General features: G+C 42.4%; 1 pseudogene; it reads left to right on the top strand.

Moving 5' to 3' along the window:
- The first annotated feature begins 402 nt into the window (after positions 1-402).
- LOC124672069 lies at positions 403-6,804 on the top strand (annotated as a pseudogene).
- Positions 6,805-25,696: the final 18,892 nt, after the last annotated feature.

Below are 25,696 nucleotides of genomic sequence, written 5' to 3'. Positions count from 1 at the left end.
GCCTTTAGTTGCACCAAAGCATCTCATGGTTGTGAGCCAAGGAATTGTTATGGTACGCCATCTCTTAAAATTCACACCCTCAAACGGACGTGACCTTAAAGACGCAACAAAGCCAACAAGAGAAATTTTCCTATAATAAGGTTTTTGGATTGTTGGAAATATAAAAAAATTCCGCATAAATTAATCAAGAATAATTGAAGATAAAACATGGCTAGAATTAAAGAAAACAAACTAGACATGCCATCTAAAATATAGCGAGATATTATAAATTCTAGACACGATACTAGAACTAGAAATTGCATCATGATCTCAAGTAGGAGAAACAGGATAACCTATGACACAACGGAAGAAGACCCGTTCGCGTTAACGGTGTTGTCGCCCATGTTGTCGTAGAGGCTGATGATGTCCGGGAAGAAGTCCTCGTCGGGGAAGAACTCGTCCAAGTCCGTGATGAAGTTGAAGCCAGTAGTCGCGCAATGTGCTCCCGCCAAATTAAACCTTATCGCCGCTCTCCCGTATAGGATCACAAGAAGTGGGGTTTCGGAGTCCTACTGTCCCAACTCGTGGTGCATGCTGTAAGACGGGATGGGGAAAACCTTGATCTGTGCAAAGCTCTGGAATCGTTTTGGCGTTTATGTGTATTATTCTGGAGAGCAGCGACTGCTCTTTTATAGGCACACACAAAGGATGCGAAATGAGCGAGGGCGGAGGAGGAGGATCACGTATGTGGGATTCCTTATCTCATGCATGTACAACAAGTGGAGCAACCCCTGATAAGGAGGTCCAACTATCTCTAAACTAGCAAGGTGAGACTAAATTTTTATTTCACCCCTTGCCATGCATAAATGGACCAATTGAATCTTTAGGATTTTCAAAAAAAATATCATGGATGAAATTAAATGGATTGTGCCTATATTAGGCAAAATACCAACATCCATTTTCATTATACTTGTACTTTGGTACATATGAAGTACATCATGAAAAGTAGAACAAGAAAAAATGAAAGTACTAACAAAGAAACCACGTGTTTTTTAATGCTAAAAAAGCAACACTCACAACTGCACGTTTTCAGCGTGGAAAAAGTCTATTCTAAACTTTGAACTTGTAGTGGTTCGGCGAAACAAACAACGAACTCGAAATTTCTGTCGTTTCTACCCTGAACTATGTGATCCCGGTCTAAATCAAACCTTGGGTTGTTTGGTAGAGAAAAAATAAAAACCTAAAGTGCTACTCTCACTGACTATATTAGCCCACATGTAAGGTTCATCTTCATCCCCAATCTGGCACATGCCAACACTAACAAGCTCGGCCAAGGTGTGGTGCACGTCGGCCACGACGGCGCCTTCCACGCCACGTGCCTATGGGACCGCCTCCTCGTGCTCGTAGCCGCGCAAAAGCCTCCACCCGCGACACCACTTGCCCTGTCTAGGCGGGTACCTGCAGAATACCCCATGTCGGCGCCACCAAAACAATTGCATACCTTCGAAGCCGGCCACCTGCCTCAACACGCTCGTGCGGCCCAGCCCTGGGAGCTGCCACTCCGCTGCACAGCCGTCCGCCACCTGCTCTTGCGAGCTCCCGCCGGTGGCGACGGGGCCCATGCTGTAGCTCCTCCACCTCTCCTTCCCCCTCCCCTTCCCCTCCCCATCGAGTTCAGCTCCGACCAGACAAGGATGGAAAGCATCAGCAGGCTGGCCGACTCCCTGCCCCTCACCATACCAGCTTTACCCTATGGCCGATGTTTTTCTTTTTTTTAGAAAGATGGGGAAAGATGGATTGGGATAAGAGATAAAGATGACAGGTGGGCTCTACTAGTTAGTGAGACGAAGGGTATTCCCAGTCGGGATTCTCCTTTTCCCAGTCTGCCAAACATCTACAAGGTTTGATTTAGACTGGTATTTGTGATGACCCCTGATTTGGAGCACGATCACGGGAGAATTTGGATGAGGAATCAGAGAAATAGAGAAGGGGATGAGAGGAAGCACACGAGGAAGAAGACAGAGTTTCCCTTTTGATTTTAGATCTCATACTGATTACAGGATGTCCTTGAGCTTATAACAACGCTCGACTAGATGGACAACAAACATCACACGCTACCGCCTTACAAGTGGGCCAGGACGACCAAGTCTATTACTTGTGTAATGCCACGTCGATCTCAGTAGGACGGGGTGTTACAGTATCACACAATTTAAGATACAAATGACAGGGATTTTGAATTCGGGTTTGATTCCTTCGTACCACTACAAGTTCAAGGTTTAGAATAGACTTTTTTTTTCCTTTCAGACGTAGTAGGAAAGAAAAACAGGCGTGCGTTAACGGGAAAAAAAAGGCTGGATCCATTCGTGAACTGAACTGACGTGCATCGGCGCATGCATCAGGCTACTCCTGCGCACGGAACAGAAAAAGGAAATAAAACGTGTGCTCCGGTAGCTGTAGCGACACGCGTCCATCGCTGGGCCGTGCGGAAGGTCGGCCTTGCGCTAATGACACCCGTCCTATGCGTAGCTGCGGCAGCTCAGCTCCCCACTTCACTCTCCAGTTCACGACGGCGGTCGGACCCAGGCGACCGAGAGACCGAGGGGCGGCACCGCCTCCGGCGACCTCGGCCCGACGGTTGTAGATCAGGCCGCCGCTTCTCCCTCCTCTAATTCTCGACCTTTTCGTCTCCCCTTCTTCTACACTATTCTCTGCCTGAAAACCCTAGCTTGATTTGCTTATTGATTGGACAGTGGTGGAGAGGGGAGAGCCTGCTGCGACGGGGTTAGCGGAGAGATAGATGATGGATACAGATGCTGATACTCCCCAAGGGTAACATCCTATCTCTCTCTCCATTCCATTGTAAGCCCTAGCTGCTGCCTAAATTCCATTCAGATTCGCCAAGGCCAAGGGTAGGATCGAATGTCATTTTCCGTTGTTTGTTTGTGAATGTTTTCGGGCACTGATTTTATTAGTGTGTTTGAGAGAGGAGAGCGTGCAACACCAGTGGTTTTTTTTAGTGTGTTTCAGATGCAGGGATTTAGGAAGGAAAAACATAGGGCATATACTGTTCTTGAATTTGTCCCGGTGTCTGCTGTTCTGCTGTAGATTCTTGTTCAGGTTGAAGCATGACTTAATATTGCTAAGTTCACAGTAGACCAGCATTTCCCATAAATGACACATAGTCCTGAGTTTAATTCCCCTGTCTTAATTATCGAGTCACCTCGGATGTGTTCCTATATGAAATGTGCAGGCTCCAAATCCTTTCAAAAATTGGGAATTACTTTACCACTTCATTAGCAGCTTCTATATCGGAGAATAAGGATCTATGCTCAGATGCAGGGATAAGTAGAAAGCGTGTATGGAAGCATATAATGATCCTAGATTAATTTGTCATTGTACCTGTGGTAGATTCATGTTCAGATCCATACACTCCTTGATCTTGCAAAGTGTATAGTCGACCAGCATGTCTCACAAATGATGTAGGATGTCTTAGACTAAATTTCAACCTACTATCTAGAAATAACCTTTTCAATGTGACTTTCTAATTATCTATAAATGCTTGACGTGGTTCCCTGTTTATCTCTTGAAGCTTTTTACAGATGTAACCGTAGCTTGCCATCAGAGGCGGATCTATAAAAAATGGGAATTACTTTACCACCAACTTTTCGAGAATTACTATATGAATTTTTTTACAAGGCTTAGAAGAGGAAAAAAAATTACATTTGTTGTGCTTGCAACTATGTTGATCAATGAAATATGGCCATTGATTATTGCATTTGCTTCTCACTGCTGCTGCTGTTCAGGGTCGATCCCATTCAAAGCACGACATTTGTGGTTTCCAAGAGGCTGCGGTGTTCTACAACGTCAACCGACCCAGTATACAAGGCCCTCGACGCCGACAATACTAGTTTCTCGCAGGGGAGGTTGCACCCGCTAGACAATGAGATTCTCTTGGAGGAGATCCTACTCCGTCTCCCTCCAAAGCCATCCTCCCTCCCACAGGCCTCCCTCGTTTGCACACTCTGGCGCAGCATCCTCTCCGATCCCAGGTTTCTCAAACGCTTCCGGAAACACCACCAAAAGCCTCCTCTGTTGGGCTTCTTTGTAGGGTATACTGGCAGTAAACACAACTTCGTTCCTGTCATGGACACAAAGCCTGACCGCATCTCAGCTGCACGCTTCTGCGTGCCCAAGAGTAGCAGGGACTTCCTTGGCTGCCGACATGGGCTCGCTGTCTTTATCAAGTGGCTGCGCGAGACCGTTGTATGGGATCCCCTCACCGGGCAGCAGCAACGCGTGCCTTTTCCACCAGGGCTTGGCAATGCCGAAACTGACACTTTCTGGGACTGGCACGCAGCGGTGCTATGTGTTGATCCTGAAGATGGGCATGTGCATGGCGATTGCTTCTCCAGCCCGTTTAAGTTAGTTTTGACGTGTGGTGGAGACACACAAGCGTCCGCTTGCCTCTACGAGTCCAAGTCTGGTGCATGGGGAAATATTGCATCAACGCCAACTACAGATGAGATTCTTCCGATAAGACCCAGTGTCCTCATTAGGAATGCACTTTTCTGGTTGTTATGTGAAGGTGACATTCTTGCGTTTGATATTGAAAGCCAAAGTCTTGATGTGATCGAGAAGCCGGTGGATGCCCAGCCGGTGGATGCCCATGGTGCCGCCGACTATTCCTTCCAGCTCTTACGGACAAATGATAGTGGCCTTGGCTTCGCAAGCATGTCGGATCTGGGCATCCAATTGTGGAAGAGGAGCTCCAACTCTGACAATGTTGTTGGATGGGTGCTGCAGTCAAGAGTCATTCAACTAGATGGACTCTTTCCACAAGGAATGCCTAGCGACCACAAAATGGCAGGGATGGTGGGGTATGACGAGGAGTCAAATGCGATTGTTCTGGCTACTTATATTGGTGACTTCATGCTTCAACTTGATTCGATGCAGTTCATAAGAATTTCCAAAAGAAATTGCTGGAGTAGTAAGCTGTATTATCCTTACAGAAATTTCTATACTGCAGGTAATACATCTTTACCTCACGTGCAAACAGATTCATTCCAGTTACTATTGGTTGTGTGTTTGATGTATATTTGTTTCTATGATTAAGGATCGACTTGGTCTAGCTTGAGTTGTTTCTCTCTTTATGGGTATGGTTATCTTATGGCAATTTGGAAATGTAATTATTGTTGGGCTAAATTAAGTCTAGAACAGAAATATAACTATAGCTATTGCTGCTTGGCCATTTCTGTAATACATACTTTGCTCATATTAGTATTTTCACCAGAAGTTTTCTAACAATTGTAAACTGGTAAAAACAATCACACTGTAAAAGAACATATCAAAACCATCTGATGTGTGATATAGTTAATCGATCGACACATTTGGAAGCTTAAAGCTTGTTATTGTTTTTTTCCATTCAATACATTTCCGTGCAAGATAATGCTCATCTTAATACCAGTCATTTACTCATGGCAGCATGTATTTTATTTATGTATTTTAAAAAAGTACCAGATCTTTATATTCGAAGACTACTAAGCGATGCACATTTTGCACGGAGGTTTCTCGATCTGTTCATATTTTGTGTGGAGCCATTGGACAAAGCTAGTACAGATTCTCTCATGAATATTTCTGGATGACTGAATATGCAGAGTCTTAACATGTCTTGTTAAAGGTTATTTATTATTCTCTGTACCTGACATGGATGTGGCTTCATTTACTGTACTTGTCACAAAAGCTTACCCTGCCTTCTCATTGGCCCAACTTCTCCTTGTTTTTTCATTTTTTTGTTCTGCTTCTTCTGCTTGTAGGCAGGGGAGTTGGGTGGAAATGGATGGATCAGAAACTCTGAACATATATGAGATCTGTTAATTTGATATGTTGGTTGAACAGGTGAGGTAAATTTATCTTTTTGTATGTGCATGTGTCCTTGTCTTAGTTAATCAATTTGTAAGATCATGCATGATTTGTTTTACGTTTCTAGTGCATTAATATAAGAAGTTTTTTAACTATCGAGTTCTTCAGTTGTAAAAAGCATGCATTTGAGTTAGATACCAGACATTTTGGCTCTGTACTGTCAGCCTTTCATGCGCACATGAGACTCCAAAGGAAATCTCAAATGACTTGCGCAAATGGAAAATGTTACTATCATGTGATGTTCCTTTTTTTAAGAATGTCTTCCACTTTTTACCCTCCAGTTCTGCATTTGTGACACATATTACCCATCTAGTGAAACTTCTATCGAAATATCCCATCAAGGAGACTTTGAACATGGTTTACCGCAGTTTATCATTTTGCTTGTTTTTGTTGGATAGGACCAACAAAAGTTGTAGAGATCGGAGTTCATGTCCAGACTTCTCTTATCTATCTGTTCCATTCCTTCTCGTCGCTCTGATATCTTTGAACCCCGTTTATCACCCCACATCTTGCTCAATGGATACGCATCAGAAAATGAGGGTCCAAAACTTTTTAAAGAGATTGTACAAACAATTTTTCACTCGGCGGGGTAATCAGTGTCACAAGTGCATAACCAGGGTGTAAAAAGTGGAGTTGACTCTTCTTTTAACTGCAATGTTGCGGGCATTGGCACTTAATTAAGACATGATCTTTGTGATATCCCTGTTTGCCTAGGTTCATTAGAGTGTGCTACTTGGTGATATCACCGTGTAGATTTTGTCATGCTAAATATGTCCATCCTGACCCTTGTTCTATTTTGGGTGGAACAGAGACTCTATTTGAAGAACCAAGGGTGTCAGAAAGGTCTTGTATTAAAGAAGAGAGCTGGGATTTCTTTCCTAACAGCTGGTCGTAGCAAAAGCTGGGTGATATTTCCTGTGTTTCTTTCCTAGAAGTTGCCAATCACAAGTTAGTGGGTACTGGGATTAGGATGCTATATGTAACAGGACTAGCTCCTCGTACACTATTCTTGCCTTTTGTGAGAACCCTAGTACTTCTATGTTGGAGAATATAATGTGTTGCAGGTTGCAGCCCAACGTTCCACTGGCTGCAAGTTATGTTATTTGTTCAAGTGTCCTGTCCACTGAATTGGGTTTTAGTTAGCATTGTGCTGCTCTAGAAGGAGCACGATTAACTTTCAGTTCCAACTGCCTTTCCTTCTTGTGAGTGTCAAATATCGTTTCGTCAATTGTGTCATGTGGGATCATATACCATTTGCATTGCTGATGCTGCTGCTATTAAGATGTGCGTCGGAAAAAAATCGATAATACAGATGGGCATTGGATTCACACGCCTGATCTCGATGTAGATTGGTGTATAGATGGTTGAGTCCCTTGTGGTACACCATACCATGATGGGGCTGTATGCCTGAAAACACTATGCAGAAATGTTAGTCCCAAAATAAGTGTTGTGCTCAATTACCCAAAATCTATTGGGAGGCAAATATGTTCTTTCAATGTGTGCCATCAAATATGTGAAAATTTAACAAATAAATAACAGAGAAATGAAAATCTAAAGAAAAATTAATGAACTTGTGAGGTGGACAAATGGGCTTGCCGTGTGTGGTACCAAGGTAAAAAAGCGGATGGGTTGCACCGGAAACGAGTTTTGCAGCATCAAGCTTCGTCTGCCTAGAGTAGATGCTGCAAATCCATGTTGAAAATTTTAGAAGCAAGCTGGTGCCATAGATTTCATCAACGAGTGCATTTCACTCTTCATAGATACAAAGCATGAAAAACTAGTTCATCACAAAGCAGGCAGGATCTAGATACTTAGCTACATCATACTTTAACCGTACCCTAACCCTAGATCTAGTTTAGCTGGGGATTAGTCACGGAGCTCACCGGAACTACTACTAGCCGTTGTCGACAGGTCCTTGTAGCAGAGGCCATGCTGGACCTTGAGGGAGAAGCGGATCCACTGCATGAGATCGAACTCCTGCACCTAGTCGACATGGCGATGCGCGGTTACTTCTTCCGGATTCCTCGCCGCCTCCTCCTTGCGTTCCAGGAGGCGTTCCATCGCTTCGAGCTCCCAGAGGAGTACTGATAGCATGTGACGAGAGTTAATCTCGGCAATGTCCATTGTCATGGACTAGGGTTTTTAGGGAAAATAGAGGCACCTGTGGTTTCATCGATTGGTCAGACAAATAAGGTATCTAACGTATATTTATGGTGGGTAAAGTCGTCGGAACAGCTAGGGTTACAAAGATTATGTTATTGGGTGCCCTTCCCGGCGGCTCCTCCTAGTCTTTATATAGTAGGCTAGCTACCGGAGGCCAACTCGGGTCGGTTGCAATTTACAATGTCGGTTTTCCTTTATGAGCTATTACTTGCCTATTTTATTTAGTTCCTGGGATTCGGGTGCTCATGGGCTTTATGAACCTCGCATACTTCTTCCTAGATCTATACCAGGGATAGCCAATCTTGAAGACCTAATATGATATCCTCATGTCAGCATGATGTCGTGGTGGAGCCTGCTGGGCGTTGTGGGATCTCGTTTGCTGCAAGCGCTAATCCACATTTCCACGGTAGTGCGCGGTAGCTTCCCGCTTCCGCATCGCGGGTGCGGGAGAACGGACGTGTGTGAGAGCTCTGGGCTGTGATGCCGAGGAAGCGGCACAGAGGCCATGGTCGCTATGTGTGCATATGTGGTAGATAACCCTTTATTGTTTATCGTGTTGGTGTTGGGGAATGAATGAGACTTCTTTTAGGGAAAGCCATCATGGCAGCATTATTGATCGGCAAATAGGATTACATCATTTGTAAGCAACTCGATAAAATTTGGCGGATCCTCTATCGAAACTGAATGGAGGTCCCTCCACCTTACATGCAAAAGTATGAGCCACTCTATTACTTTCCCTACCACTATGAGCAAAGATAACATGGGCAAAGCCCCTAGGGCGATAAAAGCACTCCTCATACACAGCAACAACCGCTCCAATGGAGTTACCCCAACCGCGCATAGTAGATACGATATGCAATCAATCACCATTTACGACTAGCTTCGTACACCTAAGTTGGTTTGCCAAAAGTAATCCATCTCTGAGAGCTCTTGCTTATGTTGTTGTTGCGTTCGATATAGAGGGAATGCTACAATTAATTACTGCTGGCAACTGTCGCTGCGTTTGATATAGAGGTAATACTACCATTAATTACTGTAAACAACGAAATGCCGTGATCATCATGGATGATAGCAGTATTCATGAGGTTGTTGACTCCTTGCACGGCTAGATGCTAGGGGGCTTTCTAGAGCGGGCAGAAGCGGCGTTGGGTAGGCTTGCCCGGGCATCTTCCGATCATTTGGTTCTGCCTGATGATGGCAAAGTGAGCGCGAATGGAGCGGGCCTTCATGGCTGCATCTCTAATCGTGCTAGGGCGAGCTCGGTGATCACGGCCCCGATCATGCAGATCACTCCTGAGTTCCTGGAGTTGTGTGGTGGTGTGCTTACGCCTCCTTCCGTCGAGGAAGTGAGGCCCAACTCACACGAGTCCTCAGATGTGGATTCTCCGCCATGTCAGGCACTTGGCTTTGGAAAGTGTGGTGATGTTGACGCTGCAGTATCTCTCTCGCCTGAGTCCGATATGCAGGTGGTTTCTATAGGTGATGTGGTTTCTAAGTCTGGGCCGTTACCAACGGTGCCCGGAGCTGTTGTCGCCACTAGTGAGGTTTGCGATTCTCTCGCCACCTTTGTTTTTGCCTTTCCTGGATTAGCGATTGGCTGACAGGTGCCCCCTTGTGTCGTGGCCTATCCTTTTCGGCGCGGAGTTGGAGTCTCGTGTTCGAGTGTTTGTTAGTGTCACTTTGTGGTGTGTGGGTGTGTTGGTTGTGTAGGCTTGGCCCGGTTGTTGCAAGTTTTCGCTTGATTTTCTCCTGAAAACCGGACATCCTTTTTTTAATGAGTGAACTAGCAAGGAGGCCCTCGGAAATACCATGGCAATGTGTGCAAGTGTCTACAATTTTGTTTGCATCACACTATAGAAAGTTATTATATTACTCTCCTAGAATAAAGACACTCTATAGTCACTCTAAGTATTATGATAAATAAAATATCTTTTGTGAGGAAAACATATATAAGAATCATTTGTTTGTGGGCAAGTACATAACAATATCCAGTATTTGCCTTTTCTAGATGGTAATACTCATTCCTCTTCAAACATGTGTTGCATATTATATCTAGTCAAAGTATTTTTTTTTAAGTTTGACACAATATTTCAGCTTTTATATTATGAAATCAATATTATTAGAATCATGGTGAAATATATTTTCATATTATATACATTTCATATTACAAATATTGATATTTTTTGGCACATAGTCGGTCAAACTTTATAAAGCTTGACTTTGACTCAAAACTATAGACAACACATTTTGGATGGGAGAGTATTAGATATGTATACATACTTAAATGTATATTGTAAGCTTGGATGTTCTTGTAAAAACTCATGTTATACTGGGTTATTTTATAACAATTTGAATTTAACATAACCTATATCTTAGTGCACAAATAATTTCTTTCCTGATGATTTTCAAGTATAGTTACTAAGAACAATTAGTTATTTCTTGGCCGATGACACTCAGGTATAATAATGATACATCAAATTTATGGTGAGATTATGTTATGCACAATCATGAAGGTATATGTGTTCATGGTTTTTCGTAAGGTGCAAGAGATCAATAGATTTATCAAGAACCATCGGTTGTGGTTTGCTGCATTATTTATTTTACTAAGACTTTTTAGATTGATTCTCTAATTTATTTTATTTATCAGTATGTTATTTAATATGGTAATTATGGACTATTATATATACATATGATCGTGACATTCGAAAGGACAAAATAATTAGAACACACATAATGTATGACATTTTACTTCGATGCTTGAATAACCATTTTAATAATTAACTTCTTTTGAAGGAATAATAATTTTTTGCAAATTGAATAAAATAAATCACATTGACCGCTAAGGCAACTGCATATTTTTTTCATTATATCTTGATCTAATTGATTTATTACTTCATATATTTCCTCGATTAAGAAATGCTTGTAGTTACAATATGTTATGTTAGCTAGAAGATCTAGATACAATAATCAAATGAATATTGGATTGCTATCTTGTGATTCTTCCACCAAAGTTAGGGCATGTACAATGGTGATATCTTAGCAGTGCCACGTAGGATAAATGCTGAGGTGGAGGAAAGAGAAAGATAAAAAAAAAACTTTGCCTTCTGTTAGCTAAGAGATCATCTCTTAGCATAATCTCTCTCACCACAAATTTAGGATGTCTCGTTACTAAAGATATGACTAAAAAACAACCCATTGTACATCATATTTTATTATTATATCTAGATTACGTGGCATGCTTATGATAAGACAGTCTTATCAACCATTGCACATGCCCTTAATAGATAATTGTTATAGACTATGGAAAGATAGGATGGCCAGTTAATTAAATTATATTGAAAATAAACCACATGATACAATTCTATCTCTCTCCCGCCTCAACTTTAGCGCATATCTCTCTCTCTCTCTCTCTCTCAATTTGAAGGAGGAAGAACTCAGCCGTGAAAGCTCAAAAAAACTAACAAATAAACAATATAAACCTTATTGCTTTCTTATTCTAGCATTCCCCCACATTTATACATTGATACAACTAAAATACATCTATTTATAAAAAAATCTAAAATACATGCATATGTATCTTTGTACATATATTAAATCAACGGGATCCTTATGCTCAGAACTACCATGTTATGATGATTCTCAATCAATACTAACACTGCGTTTTGCTCTCAGTTTATAATCCCTCTAGTTTTCCAATTTTCCTCTATGCGTGCTAATTGTGTCTAATTAGACACCAAATATTCACTTAATTATGTTGGAGTATATGTACATCTCTTATAGAATTATGTAATTTTAATATTTGTTTTGATTGTTGGCGTTTTAGGTTTAAAATTAAAATTTAGATTCAAATAGTTATAAGATAAGAGGGAGAAGTATTTTGCTATTGTCATGTAGTCCCTCATTCTAATGAATAAGCTGTTCTCATTTTTTCGTGTTTTTCTTTAACCAAGAATTTCATTAAATATATAAAGATTTTTGGTATAAATTAATATCATCAGATTTTTTTTTCAATACGAATCCAATGATATAAATTACGTACAATATAAACAAAATTTTGTTGCTCAAAATTTTCAATCATAGTTCGTCTTGCAATACGCGTGCACCTTATTTATCGGAAAAGAGGTAGTATGTACGATAGTAGCTATTAAATATACCAATATCTGAATGTACAATATCGACGTTAATTTCATGTGCCATGCACAATATATTAATCAAAGAGTCATGCATTGATATTTGAGATGACATGTTTCAACAAACAACAAAAAAATAATGGACCAATCAATATGTGCACTGTGCACAATTTTTCATCCTAACAGATGTCCCAAATTTCCATGCATGCAGTGTCGTTTCGCTATGGATTTTTGATGTTTGATTTGCATGAATGAAACTGGAATAGTGCAACGGCTGAAGTTAGCAAACGCATTTTTCTTTGTTTTAAATTAAAAGAGGTAGAGTCCTAGAGATATTACGTCTAGGCAGGGCGCAATGATCAATTTTCTAGGACCCCTTTTTTACTTCTCACGTGGCACGTGAGTTTCTTACATATTTTTTTGCCTCTAATTAAACGTGTCAAACGTGGTTACGTAGTTACGTGACTATAAGTTTCTCGCTAAATCCTAACCGTAAATTACAGATCTAACAGTTAAAATAATTTTGAGGATGTGGATTAACGTGGTGTCTCTATTTTATACCTCTGCTTTTAATATATAAATAGAAATAAGCTGTTCTCATTTTTTCGTGTTTTTCTTTAACCAAGAATTTCATTAAATATATAAAGATTTTTGGTATAACTTAATATCATCAGAAAATGTTTTTCAATACGAATCCAATGATATAAATTACGTACAATATAAACAAAATTTTGTTGCTCAAATTTTTTCAATCATAGTTCGTCTTGCAATACGCGTGCACCTTATTTATCGGAAAAGAGGTAGTATGTACGATAGTAGCTATTAAATATACCGATATCTGAATGTACAATATCGACGTTTCACGTGCCATGCACAATATATAAATCAAAGAGTCATGCATTGATATTTGAGATGACATGTTTCGACAAACAACAAAAAAATAATGGACCAATCAATATGTGCACTGTGCACAATTTTTCATCCTAGCAGATATCCTAAATTTCCATGCATGCAGTGTCGTTTCGCTATGGATTTTCGATGTTTGATTTGCATGAATGAACTGGAATAGTGCAACGGCTGAAGTTAGCAAACACATTTTTCTTTGTTTTAAATTAAAAGAGGTAGAGTCCTAGAGATATACGTCTAGGCAGGGCGCAATGATCAATATTTTCTAGGACCCCTTTTTTACCTCTCACGGGGCACGGGGCACGTGAGTTTCTTACATATTTTTTGCCTCTAATTAAATAAACGTGTCAAACGTGGTTACGTAGTTACGTGACTATAAGTTTCTCGTTAAATCCTAACCGTAAATTACATATCTATCAGTTAAAATAATTTTGAGGATGTGGATTAACGCGGTGTCTCTATTTTATACCTATGTATTGTGCTTTTAATATATAATAGATTCCACCTTTTACCCTATAGTTACGCATTTTTGACACATATTATCCCATTTAGTGCAACTTTTACAAGAATATCCCATCTAGAAGTCTTTAAACATGGTTTTACCCCAATTTAGCATTTTTTTTTGTTTTTGTTAGATAGGGCGGGCGTATTTCGTTGATGTGGTGCAATAAAATGTGTAAATATCAGAGGCCATCATCTATGATTATGTTAGACTTCTCTTATCCAATTGTTCCATTCCACCTTCATGTATTGATATTATTGAAAGTCGGTAATCAACTCACACATTGCCCAATGAATACACACCTGATATCGAGGGTCCAAATATTCTAAAATGCGTAATCTAGATGATTTAGTATTGAACAGGGTAATTAGTGTCACAAATGTAGAACTACAGAATAAAAAGTGGAATTCACTTTTTTAATTAATAACTGAGGTACCGTTTAAAAATGTTAAGGCCAGGTAGTGTGAGTGGCTTAGCTTCACCTAGTCATTGAAGTTGAGTCCGTGGACGTCAGGCTGGGCACAATTAGCCATGGTCCCACGTGATAGATGAAATAGCTCTCGTTATCACCACCAGGGCCACGATCACAGTCGTCTAGGAAGATGTTGAATGGAATACTTTATTAGCATGAAAGCAAGCAGACACGATGACAGAAGCAGCGTGTTTGACAGTTTTGTGCTAGGCCGCATTGCCCTCGTACCGCCACTGTCCATTGCCGCGACGAACTGGCAGGGCATATATACTTATTAATGCAATCGGTATCTCGGTGCCAAATGATCCTGACAGCCAAACATGATCTCCTGGTCTCCAAATCCTACCATATCCCAATGCCGATACGGCGATACGGCCCCGATCGGTTTGTGTAAGACTAATCCAGGAGATTTAAGCGGGGCGCATCGATCATTGCAACATCCCCTGAAAAGGTCGCGGAGAGGCAGAAGATGCGCTGTGATCGTGCGCCTGTGCTCCGGTGTCCCCCTGGCGAACGACGTTCAGCTGAAAAACACAAGGACGGTCAGGATTAGCCGATACCGCTTCGGCGTAGGGTATACGGGAGTCACTTATACTGTATTCTGTACGTATACGGGATGACGTGGCGTGTAACGTGGCAAGGAAGGGAAGGCGTCGGTGACGTGTAGAAAGACGTGGCGAGGGAGCGGAGGCGTCGGGGCATATAAAAGTCCTGGAACCGCTCGTCCGCTTCCATTTCCCCCCCTTCCCCACTTCTTCGAGCTCCATCTCTCCCCCAAAAAACCCTCGTCTCTCTCCCTGTCACTCCGCCCGTAGGTTAGGCAGTGGATCGTCCGCCGTTGAGTAGATCTGGCGGCGATGGAACCTGGTAGAGCTGCCGCGGAAGAAGTGAAGATGCTGGCGGTCGTGGAAGGGGATGCGCGGCCGGAGGCGGTTGGAGGGGATGGCGGAGCTGGAGAGGAGAAGAAGACGGCGGACGGTGCAAGCAAGACCGCCGTGGAGACCTCCGTCATCGGCTCTCCCGCCGTCGGCCCGTTGGTGGCGGCAACGGCGGATGTGGACGGCGACGAATCTGCTACAGGGAAGGGCGATGCGGGTGATGCTGCGGGTGATGGTGCCGCAGCCGTCACGGTGGTGGCGGATCTGGTGGATCAGGCTGAACCGTCCGCGGCCTTGAAGGTGGTGGCGGATCTGATCGGTGCGGAGGCGTCCGGCCATGTCTGCGAGGTCAAGGACGACATGCAGATGGAGGTTAGTTCGTTGTCGGCTTTTTTTGATTTCGATTAACTGGTCTGAGAGGCAAGAATGGGTGCACAGATTATCGCATATTGATAGTTTCAAATGTTTTCACACAATATGTTCATATACAGATTATCGCATATTGATAGTAGTATTTATACACAGACATGCATCAAGTGGTTTGAAACGTTGATGATGATTAAACACCAGGACGTAGATGACATCAAACATTATATGTTAGTTAAACCTTAGTGATTTCAAAATACTATAGTATTGGAGCGGCCTAGCTAGAGCAGAGAACACAACAAAAGAAACTGTAGTTTAGGAGGATGCTTCATTGTTGTTCGATTCATCAAATTTGTCATGGAAGTCATGTGAAGATAAGCTGCTAGGTGCAATGGTTGCATTGCTGCTGGTTCTCATTTCATAGTTACTAGCTTACCATGCTAGCTGTTTCTTTAAGCTCATGTTGGTCGAATTAATGATGTTGCACATCCCATATTTGCTAAGTTGGAAAGCCTCGAAGGAGTTATCAGTTATTATTTAAGATTGTAATTAATTATCAATAAATCCCATGAAAATAATGACTACAGGTGATATAGTTACTTGCTTGTTGACTTATTGCAGTTCTGATGCATTGCTTAACAGAGCAGACAGTATACATCTATATCAGTTACAATGACAAGAATTAGCCTCCTGTGTCCTGCTACTTGGAAATTTATTTTATTTAAATTATGTACACGGCTGTACTGTAAATTATTTAGTATGTGCTGATTATATTGCAAAATTATAATGTAAGCATCCAGCTAATTTTGATGACCTAGAATAATGTGAGAATATTAACCTTTTGAGATTAATGTGGGGATTTATCATGGGATTAATGTGCTATCATTGAAAGGGTCCTGTAATGTATAGTATAATGAAAGCATGATCAGGGTAGGTGCTAGCATAATGTAACTATAAATATAATTCCCTTAGACTTGGTAGTTTGGAGTATACATAAGATATAATGAAAGAATAATTAAGATGATCTATTTGGTATGCATAGTATTTGGATGTTATTTTCCTATAGGTGATTACTTGTGGTGACTTTTCATATTTGTATGTAGGCTGGTGAAGGTTCCGGGAAGCGGAAGCGCGAGGAGGAGGAGCTCGTGCCTCCTCCAATCCGGGAGCTAGGACCTGTCCCTCCTCCAATCCAGGAGGAGGAAGTACCTGTCCCTCCTCCAATCCAGGAGGAGGAAGAACCTGTGCCTGCTCCAGCATTGCCTGCTCCACCAGTGCCTGCTCCACCAGTGCCTGCTCCTCATGTCCCTGCTCCATATGAGGAGTTGCAGGATTCAGATGTCTCCCTGGAGGTGAGCTATACAAGTTGTTCTGTACCATTGCATGTATTTCATTGTGTTTGGTTTGTATCTGTAATCATAACTTGTACATTTTGTTGTTGTGCAGTATGACTCCCAGGATTCATCCGAGTCCGTGGACAGCAGGAACATTGGATCCTTCAAGACAAAGCTGATGCAGAAGCTGGATGCTGGGGCCTTCCCTTTCAAGAAGAGGGGGAAGTACTTCTGTCCATGGCACAAGGTGAAGCCCAGGGATGGCAAGCTTAATAGCTCGAGGCAGCACTGCGAGGAGCTAGCCCATACTGGCACCTCCAAGCAGATTAGGGCAGAGCATCATGGGCTTCTCTTGGTGCTTGCTATGGAGGATGCTTGAAGCCTAGTTCCTGTGGATGGTGGTTGATGTCGATGCTTTTGTAGATATGCTTTTGGTTTATGATGTAGGAACTACTGCTGCGTGTTGTGTTGAACAATGTTTGGTTAGCTTTTGAACTGAGTTGTCAGACCATCTACTATAGTGATGGTCTTAATTACTGAATCTGTGTGGATCTATGTTGTGTGTTCAATTATTATGTAGGTGATGATGCTTAGCTCTGTGTTTCATTTGGAATGATGGTGGTTGCATCTTGCATTAATTTGTGAATGGAAGCACAGCTCAAGTTTAGCAGAAGTTTGAAACATAAACAAAAAAAACGTATTCCATAATTGAAAACAAAAATATGCATGTCTTTCATTAACATGATGAGGGCGTTTCCTGAATCCTAGTGTAATAGTAGTGACAAATTTGCATATAGATGGTTAGGTAACATGGCTGTGGATTTACTGATATGCTAGCACATTAGGACTAATGCAAATTTAAATTTAAACCAAGTTAAATATTACAACAAATCATCGAAATATTAGAGCACATCAGCAACAAATCATCCAAATATTAGAGCAGATCAGCAACAGTCCTTGCCTGTAAATATACTAGAGCAAAGGGAAGTGTTTCGACGGAGGGGTTTTCGAACGAAAAGAGGGGGAATGTCCAAAAAATGACCAAACCACCATGGATTGGGGCATGATTTGGCACACTTGTCAACCTTGTGATGTGAAACCTTGGTTGCTTAGTGTTTTCCCATTTTGGAGTTGGCACCATGGTGGCCCCATGGTGTAGATGTGTCGAGAGAGGGGTTTTCGGACAAAAAGAGGGGGTAATTGATGAAAAATGACCAAACCAACATGGAATGGGGCATTATTTGGCACACATGTGCACCTTCTGATGTGACACCTTGGTTGCAATGGGTTATGATATTTTGGAGTTGGCACCATGGTGGCCCCATGGTGGAGATGTGTCGAGAGAGGGGTTTTCGGACGAAAATAGGGGAAAATGGCAAAAAACTGACCAAACCACCATGGATTGGGCCAAGATTTGGCACACTTGTCAACCTTGTGATGTGAATCCTTGGTTGCTCAGTGTTTTCCCATTTTGGAGTTGGCACCATGGTGGCCCCATGGTGTAGATGTGTCGAGAGAGGGGTTTTCGGACAAAAAGAGGGGGTAATTGATGAAAAACATCCAAACCACCATGGATTGGGCCAAGATTTGGCACACTTGTGAACCTTCTGATGTGAATCCTTGGTTGCTAAGTGTTTTCCCATTTTGTAGTTGGCACCATGGTGGCCCCATGGGGTAGATGTGTCGAAAGAGGGGTTTTCGGACAAAAAGAGGGGTAATTGATGAAAAATGACCAAACCACCATGGATTGGGCCAAGATTTGGCACACTTGTGAACCTTGTGATGTGAATCCTTGGTTGCTAAGTGTTTTCCCATTTTGGAGTTGGTGACATGGTGGGCCCATGGTGTAGATGTCTCGAAAGAGGGGTTTTCGGACAAAAAGAGGGGGTAATTGATGAAAAATGACCAAACCAACATGGATTGGGCCAAGATTTGGCACACTTGTCAACCTTGTGATGTGAATCCTTGGTTGCTCAGTGTTTTTCCATTTTGGAGTTAGCACCATGGTGGCCCCATGGTGTAGATGTGTCGAGAGAGGGGTTTTCGGACAAAAAGAGGGGGTAATTGATGAAAAATGACCAAACCACCATGGATTGGGCCAAGATTTGGCACACTTGTGAACCTTGTGATGTGAATCCTTGGTTGCTCAGTGTTTTTCCATTTTGGAGTTGGCACCATGGTGGCCCCATGGTGTAGATGTGTCGAGAGAGGGGTTTTCGGACAAAAAGAGGGGGTAATTGATGAAAAATGACCAAACCACCATGGATTGGGCCAAGATTTGGCACACTTGTGAACCTTGTGATGTGAATCCTTGGTTGCTCAGTGTTTTCCCATTTTGGAGTTGGCACCATGGTGGCCCCATGGTGTAGATGTGTCGAGAGAGGGGTTTTCGGACAAAAAGAGGGGGTAATTGATGAAAAATGACCAAACCACCATGGATTGGGCCAAGATTTGGCACACTTGTGAACCTTGTGATGTGAATCCTTGGTTGCTGAGTGTTTTTCCATTTTGGAGTTGGCACCATGGTGGCCCCATGGTGTAGATGTGTCGAGAGAGGGGTTTTCGGACAAAAGAGGGGGTAATTGATGAAAAATGACCAAACCACCATGGATTGGGCCAAGATTTGGCACACTTGTGAACCTTGTGATGTGAATCCTTGGTTGCTCATTGTTTTTCCATTTTGGAGTTGGCACCATGGTGGCCCCATGGTGTAGATGTGTCGAGAGAGGGGTTTTCGGACAAAAAGAGGGGGTAATTGATGAAAAATGACCAAACCACCATGGATTGGGCCAAGATTTGGCACACTTGTGAACCTTGTGATGTGAATCCTTGGTTGCTCAGTTTTTTCCCATTTTGGAGTTGGCACCATGGTGGCCCCATGGTGTAGATGTGTCGAGAGAGGGGTTTTCGGACAAAAAGAGGGGGTAATTGATGAAAAATGACCAAACCACCATGGATTGGGCCAAGATTTGGCACACTTGTGAACCTTGTGATGTGAATCCTTGGTTGCTCAGTGTTTTTCCATTTTGGAGTTGGCACCATGGTGGCCCCATGGTGTAGATGTGTCGAGAGAGGGGTTTTCGGACAAAAAGAGGGGGTAATTGATGAAAAATGACCAAACCACCATGGATTGGGCCAAGATTTGGCACACTTGTGAACCTTGTGATGTGAATCCTTGGTTGCTCAGTGTTTTCCCATTTTGGAGTTGGCACCATGGTGGCCCCATGGTGTAGATGTGTCGAGAGAGGGGTTTTCGGACAAAAAGAGGGGGTAATTGATGAAAAATGACCAAACCACCATGGATTGGGCCAAGATTTGGCACACTTGTGAACCTTGTGATGTGAATCCTTGGTTGCTCAGTGTTTTTCCATTTTGGAGTTGGCACCATGGTGGCCCCATGGTGTAGATGTGTCGAGAGAGGGGTTTTCGGACAAAAAGAGGGGGTAATTGATGAAAAATGACCAAACCACCATGGATTGGGCCAAGATTTGGCACACTTGTGAACCTTGTGATGTGAATCCTTGGTTGCTCAGTGTTTTCCCATTTTGGAGTTGGCACCATGGTGGCCCCATGGTGTAGATGTGTCGAGAGAGGGGTTTTCGGACAAAAAGAGGGGGTAATTGATGAAAAATGACCAAACCACCATGGATTGGGCCAAGATTTGGCACACTTGTGAACCTTGTGATGTGAATCCTTGGTTGCTCAGTGTTTTCCCATTTTGGAGTTGGTGGCATGGTGGCCCCATGGTGTAGATGTGTCGAGAGAGGGGTTGTCGGACAAAAAGAGGGGGTAATTCATGAAAAATGACCAAACCACCATGGATTGGGCCAAGATTTGGCACACTTGTGAACCTTGTGATGTCAATCCTTGTGTATGAAACAATAAAATTGTATGAAACAATTTAAGGGATGCAGCAAAAAAATCATAATATTTTTCATAATTTGTATGAAACAATAAAATTGTAACTTTCTTCATAAATGATAGATCTTAGTTTACAGACATAGATGTAATGTGCATGAAGTAAAATTTGGAAATTATTATTTGTAAAAACCAGAATGCAATTTGAAACTTTGCATTGAAAATAATAATTACAAATATGGGACGTAAATTGCATTATTATGAGTTGGGACAACTTAATGGGCTTTCGGCCCATTTAATGATTAATGAATGCGTTGACTGGTACATAACGTGCGAGTAGTGCGGGGTGATTGGGTAGAAATAGTGCAGGTCGTGGACTCGTTGACCTAGTTCTCAACCTCCATCTTCCCACGTCCGCCGCCCCCCACCTGAACCACCGTCCGCCGCCCCCGAGCTGAACCACCGTCCGGCACCCCGCACATCACCGACCCTCGGACGCACATCTCTGTGGCGGCCACCGTCGTCTGTGCATCGAGAACAAGATCTCTCCCGCGGCCACCGTGGGTCTCTGCTGCGGCCATCATCGTCTCTGCCGCGGACATCCTCGTATCTAGGGCGGCCACCGTCTCTGCCTCGACAAACGCAGGTATGCCGCGGCCACCATCATCTGTGACGCGACCATACTCTCTCTCACGGTCGCATCCTCCTCCCTCAACCCTAATTTCCTCACCACATGCGGTATAGATAGTCCTCATCACATGCAACACAAATGAACGATCCCGTTAGTCATGTATCTCCACGAAATCATGCATGTTTGTCTATGTAACTGAGTCGTTAATTGATTTGTATTTACCCAGCCTCAGCTACTTACGACTTGATTCATATTGCTAGCTTGCACTTCATATATGTTAGCAGATGGAATACATAATTGTTATCACATGAAGTTCATACATGTTAGCAGACGAAGTACATATGTGTTTTCACAGGAAGTTCATATATGATATGACATGAAGTACAAATCTGTTATCACGTGAAGTTCGAATCTACTGTCACATGATGTTGAAATCTGTTATGACGTAATTAAACCCCAGGGTATAGTGTATTAGTTTCATGTGATGCAGTTGTACAATTTTATTTCCTACCTCGTATTAATTTCATGTTGTTCAATTGGTCTGCAGGATGCAAGACCCGGATGGGGAGATTTTCTGTGACATAATTAGGTGGCAGAAAGTCGTAGCAGCAATGACCGACGAGCAACGAGACAAATTACGCACTTGTGCTGTTGGCCGATGCATGATCCAAATTCCATCCAGAAAGATAGAGCCACTATTGGTCAAATACATGATGCAGGTTTATGACGAGGAAAAGGGTAGGTTCATCATTGAACCTAGGGTGGGTGAAATATCGGCAACAAATGAGGATGTGGATATATGATTCACTTGTTTACTCATGTCATATCCAGCAAGACTTATTGATGCTTGTCTTGAAGATACAGCCACTATTGGTCAAATACATGATGCAGGTTTATGACGAGGAAAAGGGTAGGTTCATCATTGAACCTAGGGTGGGTGAAATATCGGCAACAAATGAGGATGTGGATATATGATTCACTTGTTTACTCATGTCATATCCAGCAAGACTTATTGATGCTTGTCTTGAAGTACTATTCATGAAAAGTCTTTGCTATATGATTCACTTGTTTACTCATGTCATATACATTGTTTTGATCGCTGCATTCACTACATATGCTTTACAAATAGTATGATCAAGGTTATGATGGCATGTCACTCCAGAAATTATCTTTGTTATCGTTTTACCTGCTCAGGACGAGCAGAACTAAGCTTGGGGATGCTGATACGTCTCCAACGTATCGATAATTTCTTGTGTTCCATGCCACATTATTGATGATATCTACATGTTTTATGCACACTTTAGGTCATATTCGTGCATTTTCTGGAACTAACCTATTAACAAGATGTCGAAGTGCCAGTTGCTGTTTTCTCGCTGTTTTTGGTTTCAGAAATCCTAGTAACGAAATATTCTCGGAATTGGACGAAATCAACGCCCAGGGTCCTATTTTGCCACGAAGCTTCCAGAAGACCGAAGAGGAGACGAAGTGGGGCCACGAGGTGGCCACACCCTAGGGCGGCGCGGCCCAGGCCCTGGCCGCGCCGGCCTGTGGTGTGGGGCCCTCGTGCCGCCTCTTGACCTGCCCTTCCGCCTACTTAAAGCCCCCGTCGCGAAACCCCCAGTACCGAGAGCCACGATACGGAAAACCCATGCGAGACGCTGCCGCCGCCAATCCCATCTCGGGGGATTCCGGAGATCTCCTCCGGCACCCTGCCGGAGAGGGGATTCATCTCCCGGAGGACTCTACGCCGCCATGGTCGCCTCCGGAGTGATGAGTGAGTAGTTCACCCCTGGACTATGGGTCCATAGCAGTAGCTAGATGGTTGTCTTCTCCTCATTGTGCTTCATTGTTGGATCTTGTGAGCTGCCTAACATGATCAAGATTATCTATCTGTAATTCTATATGTTGCGTTTGTTGGGATCCGATGAATAGAGAATACTATGTTATGTTGATTATCAAAGTTATGTATATGTGTTGTTTATGATCTTGCATGCTCTCCGTTACTAGTAGATGCTCTGGCCAAGTAGATGCTTGTAACTCCAAGAGGGAGTATTTATGCTCGATAGTGGGTTCATGTCTCCGTGAACCTGGGAAAGTGACGAAATCTCTAAGATTATGGATGTCGTTGTTGCCACTAGGGATAAAACATTGATGCTATGTCTAAGGATGTAGTTATTGATTACATTACGCGCAATACTTAATGCAATTGTCTCGTTGTTAGCAACTTAATACCGGAGGGGGTTCGGATGATAACCTGAAGGTGGACTTTTTAGGCATAGATGCATGCTGGATAGCGGTCTATGTACTTTGTCGTAATGCCCAATTAAATCTCACAATACTCATCATAATATGTATGTGCATGGTCATGCCCTCTTTATTTGTCAATTGCCCGACTGTAATTTGTTCACCCAACATGTTTTTATCTTATGGGAGAGACACCTCTAGTGAACTGTGGACCCCGGTCCTATTCTTTACATCGCATACAATCTACTGCAATACTTGTTCTACTCGTTTTCTCGCAAACAAACATCTTCCACACAATACGGTTAATCCTTTGTTACAGCAAGCCGGTGAGATTGACAACCTCACCTGTTTCGTTGGGGCAAAGTACTTTGGTTGTGTTGTGCAGGTTCCACGTTGGCGCCGGAATCTCTGGTGTTGCGCCGCACTACATCCCGCCGCCATCAACCTTCAACGTGCTTCTTGACTCCTACTGGTTCGATTAAACCTTGGTTTCTTTCTGAGGGAAAACTTGCCGCTGTGCGCATCATACCTTCCTCTTGGGGTTCCCAACGAACGTGTGAGTTACACGCCATCAAGCTCTTTTTCTGGCGCCGTTGCCGGGGAGATCAAGACACGCTGCAAGGGGAGTCTCCACATCTCAATATCTTTACTTTGTTTTTGTCTTGCTTTATATTATTTACTACTTTGTTTGCTGCATTATATCAAAACACAAAAAAAAATTAGTTGCTAGTTTTACTTTATTTGCTATCTTGTTTGCTATATCAAAAACACAAAAAAAATTAGTTACTTGCATTTACTTTACTTGATTCATCATGTTTCCTTTTAATTTTACCACGAAAGACATACCGGTAGGACGTGGGTCTATAGTTGGGAGAAATAATATAGAGGAATTTTTCAACCATGTTAGTACCATTGACGATTTTGAGGATAGACACTTGGTAGACCTTGCTCCTACTTATGAAATTGCTCGCTGCTGCTTTAGTTCGCATGTTGGAAACTAAATTTTTTAATCTCAATCCTATAATCCAACACATGTTTCTCACACTTGGTGATATGGAAGAAGGGGAAAAGAAAGATTTTGTTTTAGAAACCCTCCTTAGAGAATTTGGTGGTATAGCAAGAGAGGCTAGAAAGGTCTTTGCTAAATATGATATGCTTGGTTCTTATACCAATTTTGTTAGTCTCCTTGAAAAGATGGATATGGATAGAATAAAGTACACTAATAATATTAATGATGGTGGGGAGGTCAAAGCACCAATACCATGTAAGCTCCTAGCAATGAATGATGCACTAGAAAATAATTATGCTTGGCTTGTTCTCGAAAATTTGTTTGATGAGAGTAGCAAGCCCAAGACTAATGAAAAGGGGGACGCTAAAACTTATGTATCTAATATACTATGCCTGGTTGAGAAAACTCCACACCCCGCTGAAGATGCACCATCACTTGATAATACTTGATACACACTTTCTGCGCCTAGCTGAAAGGCGTTAAAGAAAAGCGCTTATGGGAGACAACCCATGTTTTTACTACAGTAATTTGTTTTTATTTTGTGTCTTGGAAGTTGTTTACTACTGTAGCAACCTCTCCTTATCTTAGTTTTGTGTTTTGTTGTGCCAAGTAAAGTCTTTGATAGTAAAGTTCATACTAGATTTGGATTACTGCGCAGTTTCAGATTTCTTTGCTGTCACGAATTTCGACCTGCCTCCCTGTAGGTAGCTCAGAAAATTAAGGCAATTTACGTGCGTGATCCTCAGATATGTACGCAACTTTCATTCAATTTGGGCATTTTTATTTGAGCAAGTCTGGTGCCATTTTAAAATTCATCTTTACGAACTGTTCTGTTTTGACAGATTCTGCCTTTTATTTCGCATTGCCTCTTTTGCTATGTGGGATGAATTTCTTTGATCCATTAATGTCCAGTAGCTTTATGCAATGTCCAGAAGTGTTAATAATGAGTGTGTTACCTCTGAACATGTTAATTTTTATTGTGCACTAACCCTCTTATGAGTTGTTTCGAGTTTGGTGTGGAGGAAGTTTTCAAGGATCAAGAGAGGAGTATGATGCAATATGATCAAGGAGAGTGAAAGCTCTAAGCTTGGGGATGCCCCGGTGGTTCACCCCTGCATATTCTAAGAAGACTCAAGCGTCTAAGCTTGGGGATGCCCAAGGCATCCCCTTCTTCATCGACAACATTATCAGGTTCCTCCCCTGAAACTATATTTTTATTCCATCACATCTTATGTGCTTTTCTTGGAGCGTCAGTTTGTTTTTGTTTTTTTGTTTTGTTAGAATAAAATGGATCCTAGCATTCAC

The sequence above is a fragment of the Lolium rigidum genome, chromosome 7, assembly GCF_022539505.1.
Source record: "Lolium rigidum isolate FL_2022 chromosome 7, APGP_CSIRO_Lrig_0.1, whole genome shotgun sequence".
Lineage (NCBI taxonomy): Eukaryota > Viridiplantae > Streptophyta > Magnoliopsida > Poales > Poaceae > Lolium > Lolium rigidum.
This window is presented reverse-complemented; position numbering and strand designations above follow the sequence as displayed.